Source organism: Cyprinus carpio, chromosome A24, assembly GCF_018340385.1.
Source record: "Cyprinus carpio isolate SPL01 chromosome A24, ASM1834038v1, whole genome shotgun sequence".
Classification (NCBI taxonomy): domain Eukaryota; kingdom Metazoa; phylum Chordata; class Actinopteri; order Cypriniformes; family Cyprinidae; genus Cyprinus; species Cyprinus carpio.
In genome coordinates, this window is record NC_056595.1 from 15,583,456 (window position 1) to 15,591,960 (window position 8,505).

At 35.7% G+C, this 8,505-nt stretch overlaps 1 pseudogene; it reads right to left on the bottom strand.

Moving 5' to 3' along the window:
• Positions 1–628: 628 nt before the first annotated feature.
• Positions 629–5,195, bottom strand: LOC109099261 (annotated as a pseudogene).
• Positions 5,196–8,505: the final 3,310 nt, after the last annotated feature.

Genomic DNA, 8,505 nt, shown 5'->3' on the forward strand with positions numbered 1-8,505 from the left:
ATTTTAGTATTAACCATGCAGGGGAAAAAAGCTAAAACCATCCTAAGATTGTTGGTTGGTGTTAGTTGGTTTAAGTTGGAAGTAGCTGGTTTTAGCTGGTCTCCCAACCTGGGTGCGTTTCCCAAAAGCATTGTTAGCTAACTATGGTGGTAAGTTCCATCAAACTCAGAACTTGTGACCATAGTTGCTTTTGGGAAACGTACCCCTGGCTAAGATGGTCAAGCTGGCTTCCCAGCCTCACCAGCAAAAAAAAAGTGGTCTTAAAACTCCTCTAAAACCAGCTTTGACCAAGTTGTAACACCGTCTAAAACCAGCCTTGACTGGTTTCTGCTGTTTGCTCGTTTTTTCAGTACTATATGCCATTTCTTATATATAATAGTTTAGATAGTTTAAAAAGGTTTAATATATATAAACTATATCATATAAAAAATAACTTTTTGGTCTTTTATTTGGAAGGAATTATTGCTGAAAAAAGACTACAAGAAGACTACATAAGACAAATGTAATATAATGGTGTCACATGATTGACAGACACATGTATTTGCTGTGGAACAGTTTTTGAGATGACAATGGCTTGTTTTGAGTGTGTGAATACGTAATTCATTGTAAGGTGGATTTATTGACTGTTTCATAAGTTTTGAATATGTCTTTGGATCCAGTCTATGAACTTGGCCACTCTGGTGTAAAATCCGAGAAGGTTGGGTCTGCCACAGCCGGAACCCCAGCTCACAATGCCTGTCAGAAACCAGCAGCCGCCCGAGTGTGCTTAACAGGACAGAGGACCGCCTGAGTCTCCCTGGAATTAAAAATTGGTTATGTAAAAATCCAGAGACAGCTCACTTTCATCAACGAGAAAGATAAGTCCTTTAATAATGCTCTGAAAGAGATACTAAGCTTATGCTCGGTTCATAAAGCAGGAACCAGTCCAATGTCTGTTATCTCCCCTCACCCGGCAGGCATCCTGTTCCCCTGAGGGCACACCAGCACAAGGCACGCGGGATGACACAGCACCATAGCTTCTCTTGCATTCACTCTGGCTTATAATGCTAACTTCTGCCTTCTGCAATACAGTGGTTAGAACCTTATCTGCATAAACAGAGGGAAACATGCCATTTATATGCCATATATTGTAAAATGATTTTCAAAAAAACATTTAAACAAGAAAAACTGACAGTTTTTTTCTAGTTACACTATCGGTTAATAGTTTGGGTTTTTAAATGTTAGTAAGATTTTTTTTTTTCAAAGAAATTACTAATTTTATTCAGCAAAGACAAAAAATGACAGTAAAATAATTATAAAAATGTATAATTTTACAAAAAATTTTATTTCAAATAAATGCTGTTCTTTATAACTTGAATTGGCTGTAAGTAATGGCTGTTGAAAACAGACATATAAATGACATTTTAAAATATATAGAAATAGAAAACAGTTACTTTAAATGGTAATAATATTTCACAATATTACTGTATTTTTGTTCAAATAAATGCAGTCTTGTGAGTATGATACACTTCTTTCAAAAACATTTAAAATCTTACCAACCCCAAACCTTTGAATGTTATTTTTACATCATTTGTCAGTGTTTTTGAGCTCTTTACCCTGTTCAGAACGGTAGCCCCAACCAGTGGCCCAGCAGCAATGTCCCTCAGTCAAGGTCTGTGAAGGGGCTGGCAGGTAGATAGGCTGGATATATTGTTCCAGACTGCTGGGCCAGGCCTTCTTCAGCTGCACAAGGGCGATGTTATGGTCAAAATTTCTCGCCATGTAGAATTCATACACCACAATTCGATGGATCTCAGCCACTTGGCACTTCCCTGGTTTAGCATGCCCAAATGAGCCGTCTACATATGTGGATCTGCCAACCTATAAGTGTCGAAGATCACACAAGCTCAAACTACATTAAGACCAGCTCAATGCTGCTAACAAAAAAGGTATTAAACTTTGATACTCAGCAATTTATACTGTAGGTCTACCTGACGTTCCTCACCTTTCTTTGCTGAAACAGTGTGCTAAAATTCAGCCTTGGTGATCATAAGAGACTTTTCTCAAGTACAATAACATTTTTTATACAAGTGTATATTTGTATGTGCATAAACTGCTCAGTCATGACAGGTGCATCTGATGAGCCAAATCCATTAAAATCAGAGAGCGTTCAGGAAGAGAATTAACCATGATCAAAGCTCAGCTTGTCTCCTGTAACCTCCCTCTGATTCAATACACACACACACACACACACACACACCAATTACCTAACATGGTTTCAAGTCAACTTCACAAAAAGGTCAACAGATCATAATAATAGAAGCAATATAATCATGGGAACGTGAAGGCAATTTTGGGTTGAATGGTCAGCCAGTCTAACGTGAAATATGGTGGTCCTAAATGAACTTTTGGAGTCTCGTGGAAGGATGTGGAAATTGTCTTTATATGATCCTTCCATGGCTACAATATACAGTAATTTATTCCCCAGCCCATGTTAAGCCACAACAGGGGTGCCAGAGAAAGACGCTGCGGGGCAACAGGACCCAAGGCCCTCCGCCCCATCCCCCAGAACACCACCCATCTCTGGCCACCACTCACATGCCACGCTTAACATATATGTCTGTTTTTGATTTATTTATTTATTTAATTGTTTTTAATGTGTAGATGTGTACTTGTCTCAACTAGTTAGTGATGATTTAAGAAGTGAGACGTGTAGTGCAGCCCGAACCAGGCACCAGACCCACACACACGCCACATTTACCCTGTGTGTGTGTGTGTGTGTGTGTGTGTGTGTTTAATATATTATTATTTAAGCATTTAATAGGTGTGTATGTATTACAGTAAATATGTGATGCATTAAAAAAAGTGAGACATGCAAGGCAAAACCAGCCAAAGCAAGGGATCACAGAGACATGTTTGCAGTTTTTATTTTCTCTTTTATTTCTAATGATTTTGCTTGCTGTTTTTGTATGTACAAATTAATTTTGATAAGAAAAAAAAAAAACAGACAAATGGTATTTAGTTTATAGGACAAAGTTCTGTCTCTTTATATGTCTACAAACCAATTTGATGAGTAACACTGTTTCTGGATGTTACCACAATAAAACTCACCACAGTCCTTCTCGTCACTGCGATCAAAGCAGTCAGGTAAGCCGTCACACTTTGCATTTTTCTTAAGAATGCATGCTCCATTACCACATTGGTAACTGACTCCAGAACAGCTAGTCTCTGCACAGCCAACACATTAATCACTGTACATACAATTAACAAATCTCAAAGTTTGAATTTTTAAATAGTTCTCACGTTACCTTGAGTACAGTTGGTCTCATCTTTTCCAGTGGAACAATCCATTTCTCCATTACAGATATATAATGGGTGCAAAAGGGGATGAACCTCCACAGATTTTAGGGGGTTTAGCTGTTGGATAGAGATAACTACTAATAAAATGGTGAATATTGACACAAATATTTTTTTTTTACAGTTTTACTATTGTATAACTATTGGGTTTACATGATTTTGTGGTTAACGTACAACAACAAATCTCATCGCTTTCATCCTGACAGTCATCCAGTCCATCACAGCGCCTGAACTTCTCCAAGCACAGACCTGTGGAGCACAGGAAGTGACCTTCTGGACGTGCTTGGAAAAAACAAACAAGACCAGAGTAAGAACATTTGGTGCCATGAGTCATTTTAGTGACATATAATATATTTTTCCTTTGCTCGTAAGTGAGAATGTGCTACTGATGAAAAATAATGTTTGAAATTGTTCTGCATTTCCTCTGTTTCGGCAGCATTGTTCTTATACTGGCTGCTGTTGTAGCTGCTGTAAGTGGCACTGAAGGGTTGGTCAGCCAATTGTGAGCTGAAGCGGAAAACCACTTAAGGGTTTTGCGCAGGAATACAGATGACAGTTGAGTGGTCAATGTAATTTCCACAGTATCTGTAAATCAATCTCAGTTATTTCTGTACCAGCTCAAAATGTTTATAATCAGTCTATAACCCGATAAATATGACTTACTGTCAACATTAAAGGAACAGATCACCAAAAAAAAAAAAAAAAAAAAACATCTGTCATTACTTACCATGATGTTGTTCCAGACCTGTTTGACCTTCTTCTGTGGAACAAAATCTTGCGCTGAGCATCTGACACATTAACACCCAACGTCACTGTGGGTAATATTGCTACATATTAAAAAAGCTTTTGATTGGGTGCGGTACCTGAAACATCCAGGTGCAAGAGCACTGACGGGGCAACAGACTGGGGTTGAATGGACTGGTTATCACTCCAGCATCTCCTGGGCCAGCGGGTAACGCTATCATATTATACACTCTATACGGGAAAGACGAAAGGGCCTCAGGATCACAATCAGACATACAAACATACAGATACTTTAGTCAAGGGACTCACGCTCTTCCATGAGAGCCTTAAAGAGTCCTCGGAAGATCTTGTTGCCTTGAGTCTTAAAGAGAGCAGCATGACATTGGAAGTGGAGACCAATGAGATTGGGGCTGACACTGATTCACAAAACCTTCAAAAAGAATGCATCAGAATGAAACTAATCATGTCAGTTTTTTTTTTATTTTATTTTTTTTATTATTATTCTTTTGTCCTATATACCTGTTAATATATTTTTTTTTAGTTTTTTAGTTTTAATTCATATATATCAATTCATCATAGACTCAGTTACTAGGGTCAATGCGCAAGCTCTTCACAATGAGTCGGATGACAGAGCCTGGAGTACTTGTCAGTTTGATGTAGCAGCTCAAGCCTCCCCATGAGGAGAACACATTGAGGGGAACACTCACATCAGGAACACCTGCATAAAGCTTATCCACACACTGAGAGCCTGGACACAGATGAGAGAATAACAGCACCCATCATACACAAAATTGCAATAATACAGTACAAGTTTCTGTTAATGATAAAAGACGTTCAAAAAGTCTTTGCTTTTGCAGGGTTGGGCAAGATTTAGAGTGTAAATTTGAATTGATTTGGCACACAGGATGTTGAATTGGAATCACGTTTTTTTTTTTTTTTTTTTCAACAATACAAATTTTGAGACAAAACATAATACATACAATATTAATAAACATTTATATTTCCTTTAATGAATACTGGTTTTCTCTAGTATTTTTCTCTAAATAATTAAATCAATTAAATTTCAGTTTAATTTAAGTTTAAAATATATATATTTTTAAATTACATGGTTCCATTTTGAAAACGGGGATAAATTAACCTTCTGGCAAATGTTTTTTCCAACATTGTTCATTTAATTGAAATTTTAATTGAAATTTAAAATTTTAATTTTTTACAAAACATTTATATTAAAAAGAAATGCTGTTCTTTTGAACATTCTGTTCATCAGAGTACCCTGAAAAAAAATGTAATAAAATTTAAGAGCACAACTGATTTCAACACTGTTTATTATCAGAATATTAGATTGATTTCTGAAAGATCATGTGATACTGAAGATTACTGTGATGTGGAGAGACACAGAGGAGACAAATTGTTGAATAAAGTTGTTATTTTTGGTTTCTTTGTGTACAAAAAGTATTCACGTCGCTTCATAACATTACGGTTGAACCACTGACCACTGGCAGATGGACTATTCTGACGATGCTTTTCATACTTTTCTGGATCTTGACAGTGTATTTTACTTGGCAGTCAATGGGACAGTCTCAAGCCTCCTGGTTTTCATCCAAAATATCTTAAATTGTGTTTCGAACATGAACACGAAGCTTTTACGAATGACATGGGGGAAAGTGATTAATAACAAATTTTCATTTTGGGGTGGAGTATCCCTTAAATTGTAAATTCAAGTCAAGTTCTGGAATAAACTAGAATTTAATAAGCAGTTCCGAATTGCACACAACCCTGTTTTCTTGTATGTACTTATCTGTTTTGACTGACTCACCCACAGCGGTTGATGTGTAATCTGAGCATAAAGCAACTGAGAAGACAAGAAAGCAGAAATTAAGAATGAAAATATTTTTGAAGCTGAAAGTGTATAAGGAATATGTGCATAAATTGTAACATTATGTAAAGTAGGTTAGAGGTCACAGATTACAGTTAACAGAAACGAGGTGAGATACTGAAATAATATTTAAATATTACTGAAAATAAATAGTGACTTCATGTTAACTTGAAATGTGAACTTCTAAATTAAAAATGACAGAATAGTCAATTAAGTAGTGCAGACTTTCAATGGTTAATTCAATGACATTATAAACCTTCCAGATCCTACTAGCAAATTAATACTGGAGTGACTGTACCTCAGATAAGAGATGACCATTTGTTTGTAGAGTCTGGACACTGATAACATTCGGTATACGCTGGTTATCTTATTGGATTAAAATATTAAGGTGAGGGTTAAAACTGTTTTTTAAGGCCTTTTATTCTTATGAGATACTTATGTTTTGTCATTCACCACATGTTGAATGTGGTTTGCCATGGAGACAAACTCAGTCAGCGTGCTAGTACTCTGTTTTATACTTATGGTTTGCTTATGTTTTGATACCAGCAAAATACACACCACTGTTGCTCTCTCTCCAGACATCAAAACACAGTGAGCATTTCACTGTTAAATTACAGCTAAATTGTGGACATAACTTTGTATACCCTTGTGAGTGTACACTGTTAAAAAGTGCACTTATGGGAAAAAATACTTTAAAAGAACATACTTAAGTGCTAACTGAATGTAATGTTTTCGGACCCTTACCTCAAAATAAATTTCTTTCAAAAATGATCAGTCAAATGTACTGATAAGCAATGGTAAATTAAAATATACTTCAATGTAATTTCTCCTGAAACCTGTATGTCATATATTTTAATATGATGGATGGTAATGATGAATTTGCAATCTAATGCATTTAAAATATATTAACTTTAAATGATTAAATATGATTATAAACATTTATTATAACAATAATTTAAAATTTGAATCCATTCTACATCAGAATAAGTGTACTTATTTAAAGCATGACAAATGATTTTAAATTCATAATGATTTATAATGTAATTTTAAATGAATTTGACATTACATAGTGCACTTTTTAAAATATACTTTCAAGATTTGAAGTACACTGCAAGTGCACATCCAGTAGAATTAAGCACACTTTTTCACAAAGGTATGTACAGTTACAGTATATGTGTGTTTGTGTTTAGCTTACATTTAAAAACCCTCAGAAGTGACCACATTATCACCACAATGACAAACACCACCACTGTGATGAGGATGGCAAGATTCTGTAGATTCAATATTTGCTTTTTCTTTTTAGCTTTTTTGCTCTTCTTCTGTGTCTGTTGTATCTTCTGCATAGTTTATTAAGAGTTGCTTCCAGGTAGCCACTTCCACGGACACATCAGCTGCCGGAAACCACAGGTATGTACCACATTCTGATGTATAACGAACACACACTCGCATAAAAAAAAAAAGAAAAAAAAGAAAGTCATCCACTGTTAATGGATAATAAAAAGTGGGATGACCTGGATTATATTGATTTGCAAGAGTACTGTCAAGACTTGCTGATACACATAATGCCACCAAAGTGCTGATGTCATTGCAGGACATTTGACATTTCTTGGGTAAGACATCTATGTCTCATGTTTTAAATGGCTCAGAAGGGAAATGAGTGGGAAATCAGCGGCTACGGTTTTGGATTTAAGGCGTGTGTTGTGGTCTTATCACAAACAGATATTATTGCAATGAGCAGTTACAGTTACACGGTAACAGTAATTCTGAGAGAGTTCCAAGTGGATTACAAAATCCACCTCACTCTGAGCTCACAATGACCTAATGGGCAACTGCCTTAGTCATTTCCCCCACAATAAATTATACAACCATTTACCACAGTCTCTATCTATCCAGCCTGACAATTTACTTAGGCCATGGTTTTCTTCAATATAATATGAACATATATTTTGTCGGTCAGGCCCATGGGGTCATCCACTGGTGTCAACATGAACATCGTATTAAAATACAATCAAGTTATCCCATACTTAAATTTAAAGTCCACCATAACTTACAAGAGAGTATGGTACTGTCATTTATTATTATTATTATTATTATTTTGTGTGTGGATATTATGGTAACACCATGGTATTCTTTGCGATATGCAAATAGTAATAACCCAAAGTACTGTGGTATTATTGATTTAGTGGATATCACTTTTTAAGTAAATGTTACTAGACCTAAACAAACATTTCTGAAGGGTAAGTTAGAGTGAAACCAAAGGAAAGAGTTTGCTGTGGTCGGTTCACTTGTGTTTTGCGACCATCACCTAAGTATTGCGTATATTGTGGCTGTCCAATCATACATTATTTACACGATGTCATCCCATCTCATTCGCTGTATTTAATTTACAATGAAATAACATGGGTTAAGTCTTTCCGAGGAAATTTAAGTTTAGAAAAATCGGACAAACGCGAATTATGTTTGATTTGTCATCAAATAAATTTCAAGTTCGCCTTCTTAAAATTTAGTCGAAAAAAAAAAAATGTGTAGGAACATAGGGACCATCTACG